This window comes from Mustela nigripes, chromosome 13, assembly GCF_022355385.1.
Source record: "Mustela nigripes isolate SB6536 chromosome 13, MUSNIG.SB6536, whole genome shotgun sequence".
Taxonomy (NCBI): Eukaryota; Metazoa; Chordata; class Mammalia; order Carnivora; family Mustelidae; genus Mustela; species Mustela nigripes.
The window spans coordinates 70,819,190-70,839,799 of NC_081569.1; positions in this window are offsets into that span (position 1 = coordinate 70,819,190).

The following is a 20,610-nucleotide window of genomic DNA, read 5'->3' on the forward strand; positions in this document are numbered from 1 at the left end:
ATATCTTAACTTTGCTTTGGGAGAACAATTTTTTGAAGGATAGATCATTGAGACATAGGTCCCTTCTGATAATCTGGGAGGTTCAAACCCTCCTCAGGCCCTTTGCTTACCCTGGCTCAAGTTGCCTGTGGATAGCAGGGTCCCTGGTCCTGGCTAGAGCACTGTCGTCTTTATTGTGACCTGATCTATTGCCCATGATTTTTCTGAGTTTGAAGTGGTATCAGATGTGCATGGGATTTCTCATCCAATTGCCAGGTGGTTCTGGAGCTACAGATCAGAAACTCCCTGGAGGTACTTTTAATATGAGTGCTCTAATGGGTAATCATACAGTCTGGTATGAGCTGGAGATTAACCCAAGAGAAGAAATGAACTGGGTCACTCTGATTTAGCTATGTCGAACAAGGCATTAAGGTTTCCCCCAGCAAAGAAGGCTCTTACTTATTCTCATTAGTTGTTCTTTCACCACTGTGAACACACTGGATAGGGGATTAAGTGTTCTTCTGCCCACATTGAGAGTTTTATCTGAAAAAAAAAAAATCATGTAACAGTATAAACTTTAGAAACCTATATTTATTTTGTTATGAGGAATTCTAAGTACTTCTTTGCACTTGGAGGTTGCTAAAAGAAAGGATTGCCTAAAAATAGACTTGTGCTTGGAAACTGACTTAAAAGTTCTGTCCTGTTTCCTTTTTGCACAGGTCAGATTTCCACAGCCAGGCAATTTTCCAGACAAGGCAGACTTCACCTTGCTCCTTTCCCTGTATTTTCTGTGGCCTTGTTATCCAAATAACTGCTTCTTTTCTCCCCTCCCATATGGCCCCTGTCCTCTGAACTATTTCAGGGAGAAGCTCTCATTTGGTTGGCAAGCCTTTGAGAATGAATTGATGAGGAAAGGGGTATCTAACTTTCTCCTGGCCTTCATGGATTCTGAAACTATGCTGGGGACTGGTTCTACCTTAGTTCCAAAAGCCATTATTTCCTTCTTTGGCTTTTGAAAGAGATGAAATTTTTTTCTTTTTATAGCATAAAGTGTTTATTTGTTTAGTCATTAGTCCACACACTGAATATTTAAATCTATATTTCTCTCTCTCCCTGTCTCTGTCTCTGAGAGAGACCCAGGGAGAAGGAGAGGACGGCTTCTTTATGCTAGGCTCTGATGACATAGAGTTTATTGAGACTAAATCCTTGGGTTCATGGAACTCTTGTCTAGTCTTATAGGACTCTGCCCTTCCTTGCAGGGAGGAGGAATATCAAGAAGTCTCTTTCCCTTTTTGTAGGTCTTTATCCCTCACCTATAGTTCCCTTCTATCCGACAGGGCCAGATCATATACAGTCACCAAGACTAAGCTCTTACTCTCCCTTCTTCCATGAAGCTGTTCATGGTCACCCCCAACCATGCCTTCCTGTGAACACATACAATAGTTTATTTGCCTAGCTTTTATTTCTACATGTGTCACATAGTTATTTATGTGTATGTCAATAGTCCTAAACTATAATCAGGTTTATATATAATAGGTGCTCAATAAATGTTTGTTGAATGTTGAACAAATGTTTCTACCATTTCTCTAAAGGCTGCTTTCAGCTAAAGTGAGGTTGAATGGCTGCCAGAAAAAGACACATTAGGTCATTCCAAGGTTAGTGAGATGAAAATCTTAAAAATGACAGCATCATTCCCCTCTGGGGCTGTGCTGCCAATCCTATGCATAAAAATAACAGTGGTACGCTGGATCATGATGCCTAAGAAGAGGAAGGTAAAGAGATGAGACTTTTCTCCTTCAATATGTAAAATGACTTGCCCATTTCCCCTTGGAGAAAAGAACTGGGTCCATAAGCACAGTCAAATTCCAATTTACTAAACAGAAGGATATAGTCTTCTGGTAAACAATTAAGAAAAAAAAAATCTCTTTTTATTTCATTTCATGTTGGAAACTTTGCCAAAATGTCCACTTCTGTGGTTTATGAATTACATTAGGGGGGCAATGCTGAAAATACCGAAGTACATTTGGCTCATCATGGAAATTTTAGTTATGATTGTGCTGGAACATGGGCATAGGTAGAGGAGGTTGGATTACATTTATCCTGACCACGGGCTAAATATTTTCAAGTTTTTTAAACATGAAAATCCTTACTATCATTTTATTTTCTGCAAGTGTGACTTGCTAGAGGAATACTTGATCTTGGAAAGAACTGGGTCTCAGCTCTTTCCTTTCTGTGGAAACTTGGAGGTTTCTAAGAGTCAGTTTGCTCATATGAAAGTGGGAATAATAATAATTGCATTTTCTCCATCAGTTATTAAATGGATTAGATAAGATACTATGCAAAAAGCATATAGCATAGCCTAGCACAGAGGGCCCAGTAAATACTAGCTCTGATTAATGGTGGTAATAATGAGGATGTAGTCTGTATTCGTTTCCTGGGGCTGCTATAATAAATTGCCACACAGTAGGTGACTCAAAACAAAAATTTATATTTTCATGGTTTAGAAGGCCAGCAATATGAAAATCAATGCATCTTCAGGGTTGGTTTCTTTTGTAGGCTTTGGGAGAGAAATCTGCCAGTGCCTCTATCCTAACTTTTGGGGGCTGCCTGCAATCCTTGTTGTTCCTTGGCTTGAGATGCATCCCTTCAATCTCTGCCTCTGTCTTCACATGGCATTCTCTTCTCTGTGTGTCTGGGTCTTCTTCTCACCTTATAAGGTCATCAGTCTTTGGCCTCATCTTAATTGCATCCTCAAAGATTCTATTTCCAAATACAGTCACATTCTGAGCTTCTTGGTAGACAGGATTTGGGGAAACAATATTCAGCCCACTACATAATCATGAAAATAAGTGAGGATATATGTCATTAAAAACAAAATTCTAAACATATCTGGCAGGTAAACAGCTCTAGTGAGATGGACCATGACCAATTGGTGCAGCTATTGGGACTGTCCATGGGCTTTATTTTATTTACAAGATTCAGTCCTCATATTTTTCATCTTTGGGTTGGTCTACATGGCCCCAGAAAAATGGATGATTCATGAGAAAAATGGTGTTTTCCTGATTGACCCCGATTATGATTTAGTCTTCTCCTTAGTCATCCCAGTTGACTTGTGCCATCTCTTTATTCGGCATCATCAGAGAAATGGATATTTTTGGCTAATCAGAGACTCTGGTTAATGGGCAGTAACTATGCATCTCACTTGTGACCAATTAAGGAAGAATTGTAAATACAGGGAAATTCCATGATACATGGGATACTGATGAATGTAATATGGTCCTGCTTTAGTGATTCAGAACAGTGTCAAGGTTTTGCTTTAGGGTCATAATTTTGAGCAATGGTCCTAAGTGCAGCAGAAATATGTGGATGATGGTGAATAGAAAATTCCCATTAAACAAATGCTAGACTGGAAGGGAATAGCTGTTCTTCTCTTCAGTTGTAAGTTAGTAAATGAATGAATTGGGATGGTAATTAGTCTCACCCTTTTTCCTTCATACTTCTACATTTCTTTCCATTCCATGGTTCTTAGGCAGGGGTTGAGGATGCTATATCAGAGACCAGGGGATTGTACTCTTAGTGGTATAACTTCAGGGCCAACACTGCTCTGGGAATACTTTCTCTCCATGTGATCTCCAAAGATGATACACTCATTCCAGAGGTTAAAACAACAACAACAACAGCATTATCTTCTACAGAAATGTAAGACTTAATGCTTTAATGCTTACATAGTGTTTGGGATACTTAGATGAAATGTGATATAGAAATGCAAAACAGTACTCACTGGAATTTCAGATTTTTTTTTACTACTTTTATTTATTGGCCAAGCCCTGCTGGGACCATTAGGGTTAAGGTTGTATCATGTTTCCATTTTAAATCTCTATTTTCAATAGAGATTTAACATCTGGTATATGTTTTTTTTGTTTGTTTTGTTTTGTTTTAAGATTTTATTTATTTATTTGTTAGAGAGAGAGAGAGAGCAAGAACAGGCAGACAGAGTGGTAGGCAGAGGCAGAGGGGGAAGCAGGCTTCCTGCCGAGCAAGGAACCCTATGTGGGACTCGATCCCAGGATGCTGGGATCATGACCTAAGTTGAAGGCCGTCGGTTAACCAACTGAGCCACCCAGGCGTCCCAACATCTGGTATAAGTTTTTAAGCCAAAGGGGATTTTTATCTTAAGCAAAATGTGAAGGAAAAAACAATCCAGTTGCACATCTTTTATTTAAGGGAACCAAACAAAATAAAAGAAGTTAGTGTTTTCAGATAGTATTTTGTACCTCAACAACTTAAAAATGAGATTTCTAAAAACAGGATTTGGTTGATTTTTGCATTATCTGGAACATAAAAACAAGGGAGGGATTTGTTATTCACAGGAGGAAACAAAGTCAATAGAAATTACTAGTTTAGAATAATTAATGTCACAGAGATATTATGGGGCAGATATCTCAATGTTGACTCCTAGTATCAGCATCATTTAGTTAACATAGGTTCTTGCTCTGTAGCTTTCCTTATGGCTATTTCATATTTCTTCATTTTAACTTCTTATCATTGAGAATATTGGCCTAAGCTAAATAACCCCAGCATAAATCCAGTTATCTGGGAAATTTTAGTTTCAATTTAACCTACCCTATTTAGATTCAATATTTTTCTTTAGAGCTGCATAGAAAATAATAATAAAAAATGTCTGTTAAATTCTAAAGACAGGGTTTCTCTTAAAAACGTCTGGATTTCCTTACTGTGAGCGCCCTTGAATTCAGATACAGGGCTTGTGAGGCAAAGAGGATTGCAAACCCAGACTAGCTATCATTTGCTTATGTTTCTAATACCTTTGCCCTAAATAAATCCCACAGAGCTGAACTTATACACTCTTCAAGTATAGGGGAAATGAACTCATTAAATTTTAATCATTAACATGCTGCATCTAATTATAATGAATCTTGTCTTAATTCATGACTGATGTATAATAAATTCAATTACTTTGGTTTTCCTTTCTATTTATATAAACTGGTTTCCAATGAAGGCAGAGTGGCAGACTCCTGTGAAGAAGGAAAGTAACCCTTAATTTTCAAATCATGAGCTCATTAGAGCATGCATGTAGATGTGTGTGTGCATGTATGTATAAAATTTGTTATTCTAAGGAGAAAGGCAACACCTTATAATTAGACCTCTCCCACCTTCGGCCTCGAGGGTGTCCTAATAAAGAAAATTTCATACATTGATGTGCTTCCCATCTTTTCATTTCTTTGTTCTATCACCCTGTTGTTAATAACACCCTGCAGCAAAAAAAATGTTTGTGAAGCTAAGAGCTGTCCAGATAAGAGAAAAGGTCATGATCCCCCTCCTGCGTGTTCATCAGCAAACGAACACCAATCTGAAAGTAAGAGGATGCCTGTCAATATGGAGTGGGCAGGCGGCAGCACACCGTCAGTTGAAGGCAGTGAATGCTCACACAGTTGTACTGAGCTCCAACCTTAACCCCAAATCAATAATCACCAAAGTATTACAATATGAAGTGACTGAATCATAGAGGGCAGAGGCGAAGGGAGAGGACGTAAGTGGGAAGCTTTATACATGATGCAAGTAAGGAATTTGGGATATTTCTCACCATCTTGGGACTTCTGAGATGAGTTTGTTATAGATGATTAAGTGAATAAAATGGAGTCAGAGAGCCTAAGGCATTCCCCCATGTTATTAATGTGTACTGTGGCAGATTTCTTAAATAAACTTCTAACTCAGTAAAATGGAGAATCCGAAGCTGCTTGCTTGATTTCAGGCCCCAAATTTGAGTGCAATGAATAATATTAGTGCATGTATATTTTATTATCATTGTCTTAGATAATTGTATCAATAGTACGGGTGTCATAGGACAAATGTTATTCTTATGATGAGGGAGATGAAAGAACCCTTATTGACTAGATTTAAAAAAAAAAGAATGAAAAGTCAGATTGCTTCAAACAAATACTCCTTTTTTTTTTCTTCCTTGCCCTGGAGCTCTTTGTTTTGAAGCATGAAGTGTGGGAGAAAACCCTCCTCTTCCAGGAAGACTTCTGAAATCCAGTGGAGAGAAGAGAAGGATTTCCGTATTTTCCAAAATACTAACTAAATATTAAATACTAACAGTCATTAGGCAACCAGGAATAATCTCATAGAAAAATTGACTAATATGCAATAAAAATGTAACATTCCAAAGAAAAATTATACAATACTTGCGCATTTATAGGTTACTTCTAGAGGTATATGTGTTACTCTCCTGTTTATTAACTCCTGGGTAGCATTTTTTGGTGGTAGCATTTTAGGTGGTATTAAATAACTATATAATACATATATAGTTATTTATATATTATATAAAAATTTATATATAGTATATAAATTATATACTATAATAGATATTATATATAGTTATATATTATATAACTATAAAACTATAAACTATATAACTATAAACTATAAAATATATTGTTAAAGTAAATGTATTTGGTGATAATGAAAGTTTTATCTTGCCCTTTCCTTTCAAAAATTTAAAAAAAAAAATTAAAATGTTTTGTCCTTTCTAGTAATCTACTTAATTTAATTATTTTTTTGTGTCTCTATGTATGTATGTATAAAAGTAGGTATTTAGGCATGTATTTATTTCTATATATATGGAGGTATGTATTTATGTATGTGTATATCTATTCATGTCTATCCCTCCATATACATACATGTATCTATGTATTTACCTATGTATGTATCTAAGTACACACACACACATCTATCCATGTATACATACATGTATGTATGTTTTATATACCTCTTTCTGATTCTATTTACATGTGCTGCTCCCAGCCTAGGAAGTTCAGCATCAGAGACTTTCCTGCCAGCCATCTTACAAACAAAATCCTAAGCCCTTGTTTTTCCCAACATCCAGACTTAGGTAAAAATCAAAGAACATTGGATGAAATTAAACAAACATTCAAGATCTGTCAGATAGGTTTGCTTGGGCTGAAGAACAGAACTGAGAGGAAGCTGTTTGCTTTTCTTGATGTTTTGATATGCTGACCATTTATAGAATTTAGTCAATTGATAGGAAATAACACTTGAAATTTCTTTTAATTATTACTTCTCTTACAGCTCAAGACATCTTGCACTTCCTGTGGTGACCTGGCCTCCCAATATAGGCATGCAAATAAATACACATGCATGAACAACAAATATAATCTCCAAAGTGCCTTTTTTATGGAATAAATTAAAAATTAAGAATAAGGAGTCTACTTGCTGCAAATGACTTCTGATCTCTCCCCTTATTTTCCAAAAGAAATTCGGAGGAAGACTGATGATTACTTGTAAAGGACATGATTTGTAATAAAGGTGAACTTTAAGTAGGAGAGAGGTGGGGGTAGGGAATGAAGAACAACCAAATGGAAATACCCACAGAGAGGCAGGCCAGGGAGTGCTTGGGGACCTTTCTGGCTTGCTGGCTAGTACTCTTTGAAGTGTATATGCTGCATTGTTGCCTGGGTGCCTGGAGCTCAGCTCGAATGCCAAATCCATTCTTTCTCTCTCTCTCTGATAACACAGGAGACCTATTGCAGAGACAGGCACAGGCAAAAATCATTGCAGCTCTCATATTGTGGACTACGATGTATATTAGCAATTATGCACATCCTACAGATAAATAGGTATACAATCTAAGAACCTGGATACAATTAAATTTTCGAGTTTTAGGGTCAATAAATTTGAAAACAAATTACATAAGGAAATAATGATCACTTTATTTCTGTTGTACAGTAAGTAGATTTTCTTTATACTGTAAAGCATAGTTTCTTAGCCTATACTTCAGGATCAAGAATATCAAGTCAAGAATCTCAGGTGGCAGCCTACCTGGTTAGTGCTTTGGAAGGGGTCTGCAGCATCCTGGGACAGCCCTGAGAGTGCCAGGAAGTTACAAGAGTGAAGGGTGCCCTGGATGGAGTTCTCTCTTTCGATTAACAACTGCTTAAGTAGCCACCTAGAGAAAACTTTTACGGAAAAATTCAGGTCAACCTATCCCAGGTCAACTTCTATGCCTTGAAGAATAAGAATACAGCATTCCCATTCAGCACATAATACAATGCTCTTCACACAGAAATAAATCAATAAATGCTGTTGACTGGTGACTGACTTTACTTAATGTCTACCCTTTATGTGCCTCAAACTGCTTTGATGGTATTCATTCAGGGTTTTTTTTTTTTTTTTTGAGCAACCTACCATAAAGTGCAAAATCTTTCACCCTCCCCCATAATTAAGCAAATGAGGCAGAATCAGGAGACTAAGTTATTTCCAGGCTGCCCTTGTCACTGACATTTGCCAAGTCACATCACTATGTATTTGAGCCAAGAAACTTTGAAAGTCAAGATTTCTCCCAGTCCTCAGATAAAACCCTGGGAGCTGATAGCAGTATTATTACTGCAAGAAGGCAACAATGTCCCTCTGCAATGTTATTGTAATACTGCCATTGTTATCGAATTCAACATGGACTATTTAGTACTTCACATACATGGTCTCATTTAATCTTTACACTAAGATGTGAAGTAGGTGCTATTATTATTCTTACTTCATAGACGAGACTGGCAGAGAGAAGTCAAGGAACTTGCCCAAGGGAGGTCTAGGGAACAGAACACACACCTTTCTGAGTTCTGATCAATTACCAGAGCCGCCTTTTTTTTTCCCCTACCCTTTTAAGTATAATACATTTTTAGATCCTGCTTGGGAAGGCTTACCTGGCACAGATGATGTGTGAAAAACTGCCCCATCAGCAAGTCAGCAAGCTTATTACCTTGTTAATTAGGGTCACCGCTCACTAATAATTTAGCCAATAACATAGTATTTTTTAACAAGGCATTTACTACATTTATTATTTCTTTTGGCTAGAGCTATTATAAATACAGTGAAATATATCAATTTCTGAAGCTTTTATTTCATACAAATGCATTTGCCATGCTATCAAATTTATTTCATCTCCATAATTCTATTACTATTGTGTTTTCCTAATTCTAAGATACAAGTTTTCCCTGCCCCAAGTAGCTTTCTCTGTATCAATATCTATCTTGCAAGAGTGTTTTAAGAGTTAAAGAAGATAATAGATAGGAAATTAAGTGAAAAACATATAGGAATTTAACAATGGCATTGAGATAATCGGATAGTTATCTGGAGAAAAAGTCAGTTAAATTTTATTCCTATCTCACTTAAACTTACATAAATTTCAAATGATTTAAATATGTAATTATGTGTGTATCATTATATTATTTTTACATATATATGTAAAAATAAATATATATAAATATATATTTGATTATATATAATTATTTAATTATATATATTATACACACACACACACACTATGGTGTTTTATATATATATAAAACACCAATATATATATACTATGGTGTTTTATATATAAAACACCATAGTATACTAGAACAAAACATGGGTACAATCTTGAGTGAGGATGGCCTTTGTGAGCATAATCTAAACACCATAACAGAAAGGGAAGATTGATAACTATTGAGTACAGTAAATTAAATTAAAAATTAAATTTAAATTTAATTTAATTTAAAAAATTAAATTAAATTACCTGGGAAACAAAACATCATTAAAAAAGTTAGAAGAAAATCTGGGGAAAAGATCTACAAAGAACTTACCTTCTTATCATTTGAAAGTCATATGATCAGTAAGACAAAGACCAATAACCCAAAATAAAAATGAGCAAATTATATGAACACATAATTCACAGGAAAGGAAATGCAGATTGCTCCTAACATGTTCAACCTTGTTCTTAAAGAGAAAATTGCAAATTAAAGCTATAAAAGGGAATTGCAAATAAGCAGTATAATGAGTTAGTACTTTTGCCATGCTACAATTATTAGTTTACCAGTTGTTCATATTGTGCTATGTATGTTTGGCAGATGAGCTGTATAGACGTAAAATATGATTTATAGAGATACATAGAAATATATATGATACAGGGTCCTATACATAATATGCTTAAAAACAAGTGATTGACACTATTTAGAAGTAACATACACCTCATGCAAACTCAAACTTTAGAATCTTATCAAAGAGAAATCCAAAGGCTGACTCTGTACAGAAATTGTAGTATCAAATCTTCCACTAAAAATTTCCCTAAAAATCTGCAGAGATGCCTTATATTTTCTGCAGGTTTATGAGGAGCCAGGAAACTAGAAATACTTTGAAGTCACTTTGTCCTCTTTATAAAGTCATCCTACTGTTTTGTTTAAGCAGTTGGTTCAGATTGGTTCAGAAACACCAGATGCAACAAATTCAACATGAATTCCATTCCCTATCCCCAACACACACACAAAATTGTGTTTGTTTTGAAGGTGTGTTTGGTTTGGAGGCATATTGCTGGTTCTCCTCATCTGTCTGTTTTCTAAGGGCCCATCAGGGACCAAATGCAGTATTGGTGAGAAGCAGTGCAGGTCATTGGCCAGCCCTGCCTCTAACCCTGTTTTTCATCTCATTTTTTCTCAGACTCCAACTCTTCTGCATTGTTCACGCTTGAGGGTGGTGTCATTGTGGAGTAAGGGACCTGCAGTTGCCAATGAAGGACCTAGACTGGAGATGCTGGAGGCTCTGGCAGCAAATTGGAAGCTAGTGCTGTTATCTGTATCAAAGTCTCTAGACACTGCCCCCACTCCTGTTTACATGGTCACAAATACTTCTCTAACTCATCCTGTCCTCTGTCCTCTCCTCTCCTGCTAGTCCATGGGATCCTGTCTAGGGAACAAAAGCTCTGCTCTTATCCCATAGTCTCCCAAATTTCTTATGTATGCATCTGAATGTTTATTGTTTTCCAAGACTGAGGCTTTTGAATATCAATTACCAGAAATCCACTTTGCTGTATTGTCCCTCACTTGAGGCAATGTACTCCAACAGTCTGATGGGCAACAGGATAAGGGGAAGCATATCTGTTAACATTTCTGTTAATATTAGGCATTTCTTCATGCCACAAGACCCTGATTTTCTTGTCCCATTCTCTTCACTTGCTTCCCTTCTAGACTCTAGTAAGAAAAACATCATCTGCCAAAGAGATTCATAAATGATCTTACTTTCAAGATTATTATTTACTAGAGGATCATGGAACAGCAGGAGCTTTATTTAAGTTTTTGCTAAGCCTTCTGTGTGTGTCATCCATCTCTTCTCCCTGGTCATTCCTCATCTCAAAGCTCATAGCTTGGCCTTTGAAGACAAATAATGCTGGCACTAAATCCTGACTTTGAAAGAGAAATGACTTCTTAACTTTCAACATCTGTAAAATGGGGATAACCATACTTATTTGGCAGATTTGTGATTAAGAACCAATAAATTATATTGCTAAGCATGGCATAGGCAATCAGTACCTTCTCACTTCTGCTTTCTTGACTTCCTTATTCTCTTTCCAAATGTGTATTTATTATTTAAGTATTATAATTAATAATAACAAAGGAAATAAAAATAAAATCAAAGATAATACCCCACAATCTCATAATCATTTTATTATTTTCATTTTCAAGTTTCATTTCTGTCTAGCCCTGAAGGATATCTGTAGTTGTTAGTAGAAAATGTACACTCTTTGAATAGACTGTCATATTAAAACAATTCAATATTCTTTCAGAGTGGATAAAAGAATATTCTCATTTTTCATCTCTGAGTTTTGAGACCTGAGGACTTGGGGTGGGAGATATTACGTTGAAGTGAGCAGAGGGAGAAAAGGAGAAAAGGTGAGATGAGGTGATGGGGATAAGTAAGGAAGAGAATCGAGGATAAAGACATGAGGATATGGGTTTTCTTGCAAAATAGAACTGATGAAGCATCTTCTCCAAGATAGCTTTCTCCTTTTCTTACCCTCTGTGGTAAGATATGATTTCTTTTCAGATTATGATTATGGATTAATTTATGACTTTCGTTAATTGTCTGAGCAATGCAGGGTTAATGTCCTGGTAAAGACAAATTCTCTTTTACTTTATGAGAGCAATCACTTAACGAAAATTAGGCTATTACTTTTTATCTCCCTCTCCTTGGCAAAGCCTGATACCATGGGACACTTCTGCAAATTTTCCTCCCCTGTGCTATGTTAGGGAATAGATATCTATTTGGCTTTGACACTTTGAATATTTCCTGATAGTTGATAACAGAACTGAGCTCTAGAAATGTCATCCGATAAATCAGGATGGAGCAGTATATCTTCTCAGGGCTGTGAAGGTTCTTTGTTGAGTGAATGTTGATTCTAGGAGAACCTACCAGTAGAAAGGATTATAGTACCTGAAGAGACCCAACGGGTATGGCGTTCCTTCTGTTTCCCAAAACATTGAATTAGGGCCCGGAGGAACATAGTGTTGCCAAAAAATATAGTTTGGAGCCATAGATGGGTCTGGGGTTGGCTCTTGGCTCTTCTGAGTTCTAGCTGTGTGAGTTAGAATAAATCTTTAATTACTCTTAACCTCAGTTTCCCAATCTGTAGAATGGGGAGAAACATACCTACATTGTTAGATTCTGTCACTAGTGATTGAGTAATTTTACAAATACTCACTGAATTCTAGTCCACATCATTTTATTCCATATAGTTTTACTAGTTTTTCATAGGTTGTCTTAGTTGGGCTTGCCAAAAGCAGATCCTGAGGCAAGGATTTGCATGAGGGAGTTTTACAAAGAAATGCTTCCAAAAGAAACCTATAACAGAATGGTAGAAATGACAAAGGGAAAGGGACCAAGCAAGATTCAGTTTTAGGCCAAATCTTGCAGAGGGTAGTTTCAGCCTGATTCCGTAGGGGAACCTGGAGTGTAAGTCATAACCCAGTATTTTTTTCCAATTTATGGTCAAAGGAGCTGGGCTTCCATACTCCAGGACTAATCAGTCAGTGGGTAAAAACTGTCCTACAATTGGAAGGTGAATATATACTCCAGATGCTTCCTGATCTTTGTCTATAAGGCATAATGGCTCCATTCACTTAAAGTTAGTTCTCTAAAGAGGATCGCAAACAAACTATTAGAAATGGAAGCATATAGAAGGCAGAGAAGAGAAACCCAGAGACTGAAAGGGGATTTCATTGTCCTTACAGGGGATACAGTGGTGAACAAAATAAATGTGGTTTCTGATCTAACAGATTTTATACTCTTAATGGTGACACAGATAAGTAAACAGGAAATGCAGTACTATGAGTGGTATTATAGAAGAAGGCCAAAGTGCTATGGAAACACAAAAAAGGGGCACTGGGAAAAGATCAGGGAAGTCTCCTCAAAGGCAGTAATGTCTACGAGATGAGTAGGACCTACCGAGGCAGGGTTGGTATGACTGGTCTTCCAGGAAGCAGGACTGCATATGTGTAGTTCAGAGACATGAGACTATGGCGTATTTGAGGATTGAAAGAAATTCAGTCTCAGCTGGAATGTACAGTGGAGGGTGGGAAAGGGGAGGTGTTGAGTAATGATGCTGTGGCAGCAAGCAGGTCTCTGATAATATGGAGTTTATAGGAACTGGGTCAGAATTAAAAAAGTTATTACAAGCATACATAGGTACTCCACAAGTAGCAACCCCTGTTAGAAATAATACTTCCTGGTAGAAATAGTAATTTTTAGAGGAGTATTTCTACTACTACTGTTATTACTCCCTTACTACTATTACTGTGAACTTGGGACCAAAATAAAGGGTGGGTTATGTTAGACTGTCTATTGTCAGTTGTCTGTTGCTCCATTCAGTTCCACAAGGGTAGGTAGGGACTGTGTATTTTTTCAACAGGGCAGCATTATGTATTTGTTAAGTGAGGAACCAAGTATTTTGGGGCATCTACAACATGCCAAACATGGTCTTAGGTAATGTTGGGTGGGAGGGTAGTGTCCAAAATTAAATAAAACAGTTTTTATTCCCAGGGACATCTTCATTTATTTATGCAGTTATTATTCATTAAACACATTTAAAGTAGCATGCATTAAACCTTTGCTAGGTTCTGGCCATACAATTATAAGTGAGATACGAGGACATGAGATCTCTGGTCTCATGTTACATTATGGTTCTCAACTTAATGGACACAGTTCCATCCCATAAGCCAGCATTTGAAAATTTGTGGAGATGTTTTTGGGCTGTTAAAATTTTGATAGATGCTATAGGCATTGGGTAGGCAGCAATAATAAAAACTAGATGTCTTACATGTGCAGGACAGACCAATTGTTTTTTATCTTACATGACTTTCAAGCATCTTGAAGGACATATATGTAGATGAGAAAAGTTCTTTTCAATGAGTCTAGAACCCAACTCTTTTTTTTTTTTTAATTTTTATTTTTTTAAAGAAACATATAATGTATTATTAGCTCCAGGGGCATAGGTCTGTGAATTGCCAAACCCAACTCTTTTATATCTAAAACTAAGAGGCTTTTGGTGAGACTTTATTATATATCATTTTAATTATAAAAATACACAACAAAATTTGCCATTTTAATAATTTCTATCTATAGTTTAGTTTTAGTTTTTAGTTTTAGTTTAGTTTTTTCTAACTACAGTTTAGACTTAACTAGCATTAAGTATATTCATACTGTTGTGCAACAGATGTCTAGAACTTTTTTATCTTGCAAAACTGAAACTTAAGCAATACTCTATATTCCCCTCCCTAGCCTCTGGCAACCACTGTTTCTACTTTCTTTTTCTATAAATTTGACTAATCTAAATAGTATATAGAAGTAAAATCATACGTATTTGTCTTTTTGTAATACTTATTGCACTTAGCATAATATCTCCAGTGTTCATATATGTTATAGCACATGTCATTTTCTTCCTATTGTATGCATGCACTGCAGTTAATCCATTCATTTCCTGATAGACACTTTGGTTGCTCCCATGCTTGGCTATTGTGAATATTCAGTGCTGCTCTCAACATGGGTGTACAAATATCTCTTTGAAATCCTGCTTTTAATTATTTTGAATATGATGCCCAGAAGTGGACTTACTGGGCCATATGGTAATTCTGTTTTGAATTTGGTACTGATATTTTTTCTTCCAAAAACACAACTATAAATCTAAGAAAGGCTACATTTCATTTTGTTTGCAATTCTACCAAAAGTTGTTCACTATTTAGGGAAAATCATGTTCCCAATGGGAATGTTGCCCATGGTATTAAGCCTCCAGTTCAGTACACTTAGATTAGTTTGTATTTGTTCTATCATATTCACAGCAATTCTATGTATAACACAAATTTCAGACTGTTTGGTTCTGTCTTCTAGTACAGCCATGCCCCAGCATTTATGCAATAATAAACATATGCATTATTTTGTTACAAATTATTTTCCTTTTACTTTTCCTTTATGATATACTATACCTACTGTATTATATTGATTTTTGGAAATACATGTGTGATACATTCTATAATCTATGAATTTTGCCTTTGGGATAGTGAAATGAAGCTACAAAATATTATTTTAAAAAGGAGTCACTGGTTCTGATTGGCTTAAATGTTCTAAACTTTTTAAATAAACTATACTTTATTGAGAAAGCACTTAAAATGTAAATCAACAACAGAAGCTTAAAACTGCTCTAGTTTTATAGGTCAGGTTGGCTGGAGGCTGTTAGGTATTTCTATACATGTAAAACGTAGCATGGTGAGAATAATTAAGATCTTTTGGCAGGTTTGATGTTTATAACATTGCTGTCTATGCATTAGACGTTGCAATAATATTGTCATCTGTGCATTAGAGCTCCAGAACTTGCTTATCTTCTAATTACAAGTTTGTACACTTAAATACTGTTTCTATGCCTCCACCCCCAGCCCTGGGTAACCACCACTTTATTCTCTGTTTTTATGGATTTAACAATAGAGGTGCTAGCTAATGATACAACAGCAATCAAATTGCAACATAAACATGTATCAAATCAACATGTTGTATACCTTCAGCTTACACAATGTTGTAAGTCAGATATATTTAAATTAAAAAATAATAAATTTAGGAAAACAGGGCATATATGTGCCTGCAGCAAGTAAATTCTTTTTCCAAGCACCTTGGGGTTCTATAGCTCATCCAAGTGGCTGAATATGATGAGTTTCCCTTGGTTTTATGCTTTCAAACATCTGTCAGCACTAATTTTCCTTGGTTCCTCTCTTGATTGTAAGTCACCATTGAACTTAAAGGACAAGTATTCACTATTTTGGAGAGTCACATCAGGAAGGCTACTCATCATATTCAGATGTTTAATACAACATGTCTGTATCAGTCTGCTCTGGCAGCATTGTATTCGTGGTGACAGTACCAACAGGGGTGAGCACCTGACACCTTCATTAGATGTCTTAGTGTAGTCATGCTATACTATCCGTATATTGGAATATGTAGTATTTTATTACAAATTACTTTCCTTTTATTTCTCTTTATATTAAAATTAGGGCACTTTATTGATTTTTTAAAAATTCTATGTAGATAGGTTACATTAACCATTAACTTCATTTTAGGCTAGTAAAAGATGGTGCTAGACAATATTTGCCATAACACAGATTTGGACCTGGTAAGTTTGAGAACCACAGGTCTCAAAAACAAAAAGTTATCTAATAACTAATCAGTCATACTATGATAAATATTATGTGGGAAAGGTACAAAGTAGCCTAAGCTTCAGCCCAATTTGGAATTCGTGACATGCTCCCTGAAAGATCTGTTTCAGTTAGTACTTCTGTTAGCCGCTCTGCCACATGACTGGCACAATATCAGAAGGACCTCTTCACCACTGGAAAGGGTACAAGTTAGCAAAGAGTGTGACATCTATTTGGAGGACTAGGTAGGAGTGTGGCTGTAGCACAGTCTTTAGGTAACAGGGCTTAGGTAAGCGAGGCTCTGTGATATGTGCAAGACTGTGAAACAAGACTCTTGGGCTTGTCGTCTGCATGGGGAAAGAAGACACCAAGCCCTCAGGAAGACTCCATTTATTTATTCATTTAATAAATATTTATTAACGCTTTCCATGTTCCCAGCACTTCTGGAGATACTACAGGGATTAAACAGACAAGTATCCTTGTGTGAAGCTTAACTTACCAGGGGAGCCAGGCAGTAAGCAAATAAACAAGGGAGTATATAGTATGTCAAATGATGATAAAGGTTACATAGAAAGATAAGGCAACACTAGGGGGCTGGGGTAGGATGGAAGAGCTAGTTTTATATTAGGTGGTCAGGAAAGATGGCTTAAATAAGATGGCTTTTGAGCAAAAATGTGGAGTGCTTTACACACAAAGCCAGGCCCTGGGACTCTCACCTAAAGATCTTCTCAGTGAATCCCTACTCCCCTGCCATTCTCCTTGTTACTCTCTGGTTCTGGCGCTGGCATCTTATTCCCAGACAAGAACAGCTGGTTTCATCCTTTGTTTCCCTGCTCTTTCACCCACTCTTTCACCCACCCGTTTCTCCTTCCACATAATTGCTGCTCATTCCTGCCAGATTGTTCTTACTGAAATCTGGTTCCAAATATAAGTCTTCTCACAAACCTTTGTGAGACCTTAATTTTGACAGAATAACATCGAGACTGCTGAGTATAGCATTCAAAATCTTCTAAGATCAAACTACACTAACCTTTTCAGCTTTCTCTCTTGCTGTTGCCTTTAACAGACCCCACTCTCAGGTGAAAGCAAACTAGCAAACTCCTGCTTTCCAAATCTGACTGTACTTTCCTCTCTTACCTAGTGGACATTTTTTCCCATTTATTTGCCTTGTAACATTTTTCTCCAAGCTCCTACTTCCAAAATCTTAGCCTTCAAGACTCATGTTGTCCTGTATCTAGGAAAACTTTCTCATTCTTTTGAGAATCTCTGTATGTCTCTTTTCCATTTTATATTATGGTTTCTTCCCTGCTAGATTATAAGCATGAGACAAAACAGACTATTCGAGGGAGTAGCAGGGGAACAAGCTGAACTGCAATTAGGAGCCATGCAGATAGCATAAAGAAGTGTGCTAGTGGAGGAACACAGGACAGTAGAGTGGGGTGGGGCCTGTGGAGAACTGGAAAGTACATCCATTTGAAGTCACTTACATGCCTTTTTTTTTTTTTTTTTTAAACATCATGCCAGTTAAACAAAATTCATTTACATAGTTCTTGGACCATGTATCTGAAACTTCTGGAATAAGGGATATAGAATCAGTTTGTTATGGATTTAAGTTCTGGCTATTTTACTTATCAGATATGCAAATTTTGACAGGCTATTTAACTCTTTACATTCTCTTGTTTTTTCACTGATATCATGAGGGAGTAATAATACCCCTCTCAAAGCATTAATGAGAGATCTATAAAATGCCTACGTTCAAATACTGTCTTCCTCGGTGCCCTCCACAATGTCAAGCACAGTATTAACCACACAGTGATTCTCCGCAACTGTTTGTGGAACTAGACTGTTCTACTTCCACAGAACTAGAAGAGCTAGAGGATAAAGAGCCCATTGAGAGGACATTCCAGTCCTAACTGATAAGAGTATTGAGAGGGAAATTTGACTGTGGTCTAGAGGGGACCAGGGAAGCCTCATGGCAGAGGTTTAGGTTTATGGTGGGCTCTAAGATTGGGTGGGCTTCAAATGAGTACCTGGGAGGGAAATGGTAAAACAGCATGAATGAAGGCTAAGTGAATGAGTTAGAGACCATCTTGATCTGTTTCATGGGCAATTTCTTGAAAACATCCTCACCACTAATGTGTAGGGTTGGATAAAACCAATGAACAGAACCCTACTGTCTTTAACCTGAGAGTCAGATACTCTCCCCTTGGGCATTCAATTATCAGACCTTTGTGTGGACCTGGTCACTGCTGCTAGCATTCTCCCTCTCTCTCTCTGGTATTTATCTATCACTGTGTAGGCTACTTCCTTAAGTAGCATTTGATGAAGTTGGTATGTTTCAGGCTTGCTGGTATAAGGATGTAGTTGGTAGAATAATGAGTCATTATTATTGAATAGTTATGTAATTAATCTAGGAAAATCATGTACTGATGTACTATATTACTGAGCAGAGTGCATAGTGAGAGTCTCACGTCCTAGGGGAACACAGACTTCTTTCAAAGCATTTTTAAAATGTAGAGTTTTTCCCTGCTCAGACCTGGATTGCTCATTTTTCATCTGTCTGCTTCTCCACCTCAGCTGAGAGCATTGTTCTCCTTTCAGTCCAGCTAGAAAATAGACATTTAATGATGGTAGACAAAGAGGATAATTGCAAATATATATGTGTTTGTCTGTATATACATTTATATAAATATTTTATAGTGTAGATATTTATATATTTGTGTGTATATATACACAGACATACACACACATATATGTATATACATACCTGAGCCTTTATGCATGTGTATGCATGCATGCATGTGTTTGTGTGTGTATATGTGTGTGTGTATAGAGCTTGGAACCTCTAAGATCTAATTTTATCAAAGACAGTTGGCTAAATGGCAGCAAGATTAGACTTACTCCCAATGGGAAGTGTGGACAATGTTTCCTATAAAAAGTAAAGTGGGAACAAACACAATTTTTTGGATAATTAGAAAAATTTAATGCAATCATCACATTCATACATATATACATATGGCTATATGTAAATATAAATGATTTTCAAATGAATAAAATATTCCAGCATGATTTCCCTAATAAATAATAATATTGCAGGTTTAAAATGTGCCAGGTAGATCTGTAAACTTTTTAACATACATGATCTCATTTAATCCTCCTAACAGTTTGGTGTTACTATATAGCTCATATTACAGGCAAAGCAAATGAAACAGGAAAATTAGCAAAATTAGAAAGTGACTGTAGTTTTGCTTCAGAGCATATACTTTTAATTCAGTCCTCTAGTTTTATAAAAAGACACTATGAGGAAGTGGTGATGCAACATGGGGGCTTAAGTGGGTAGGAGAAGAATAAATGAAACAAGATGGGATTGGGAGGGAGACAAACCATAAGTGACTCTTAATCTCACAAAACAAACTGAGGGTTGCTGCGGGGAGGGGGGTTGGGAGAAGGGGGTGGGATTATGGACATTGGGGAGGGTATGTGCTTTGGTAAGTGCTGTGAAGTGTGTAAACCTGGTGATTCACAGACCTGTACCCCTGGGGATAAAAATATATGTTTATAAAAAATAAAAAATTATAAACAAAAGACACTTGGCTAAACGAGACTAGAATTATACTGAATCTCAATGAAGTGTCTGTATTGTATTTGCCTATAAAAAATTAAGTGGAGAGCTAAGGCATTTTTGGTGGATAATTCAAGTGCTTGCATATATTTATCTTAAATAATTAGAACATGAAGGTAGACAAGTGTGCATGGATAGCTTTTGATTTTTTAAAAATTTCTTAAGCTGCTTTTCAAATATCTTATTAAAAATTCATCCTAAATTTTCAAAAAAGAGCAATAGTCTGAACAAGGAAAAAACCCCATGTGTTATTACCTAAAACCTGAAAGATATTTTAAAAGAATATAAACAACTTGAAATACTTAATTGCATAAATTGAATTTTATTTTTGTTACATGACAAAACTGAGTCAAAGCTGGTTATATTAGCTTGCCATTTGAAGTATTTCTAAAACATAAACTTTTGCACTTTTATGATCCAAATAACATAAGGCTAATTTCTGTATTTTATTGATACTTCCGTTTATAGTGAAAACTCTTTGAAAATAGCTTA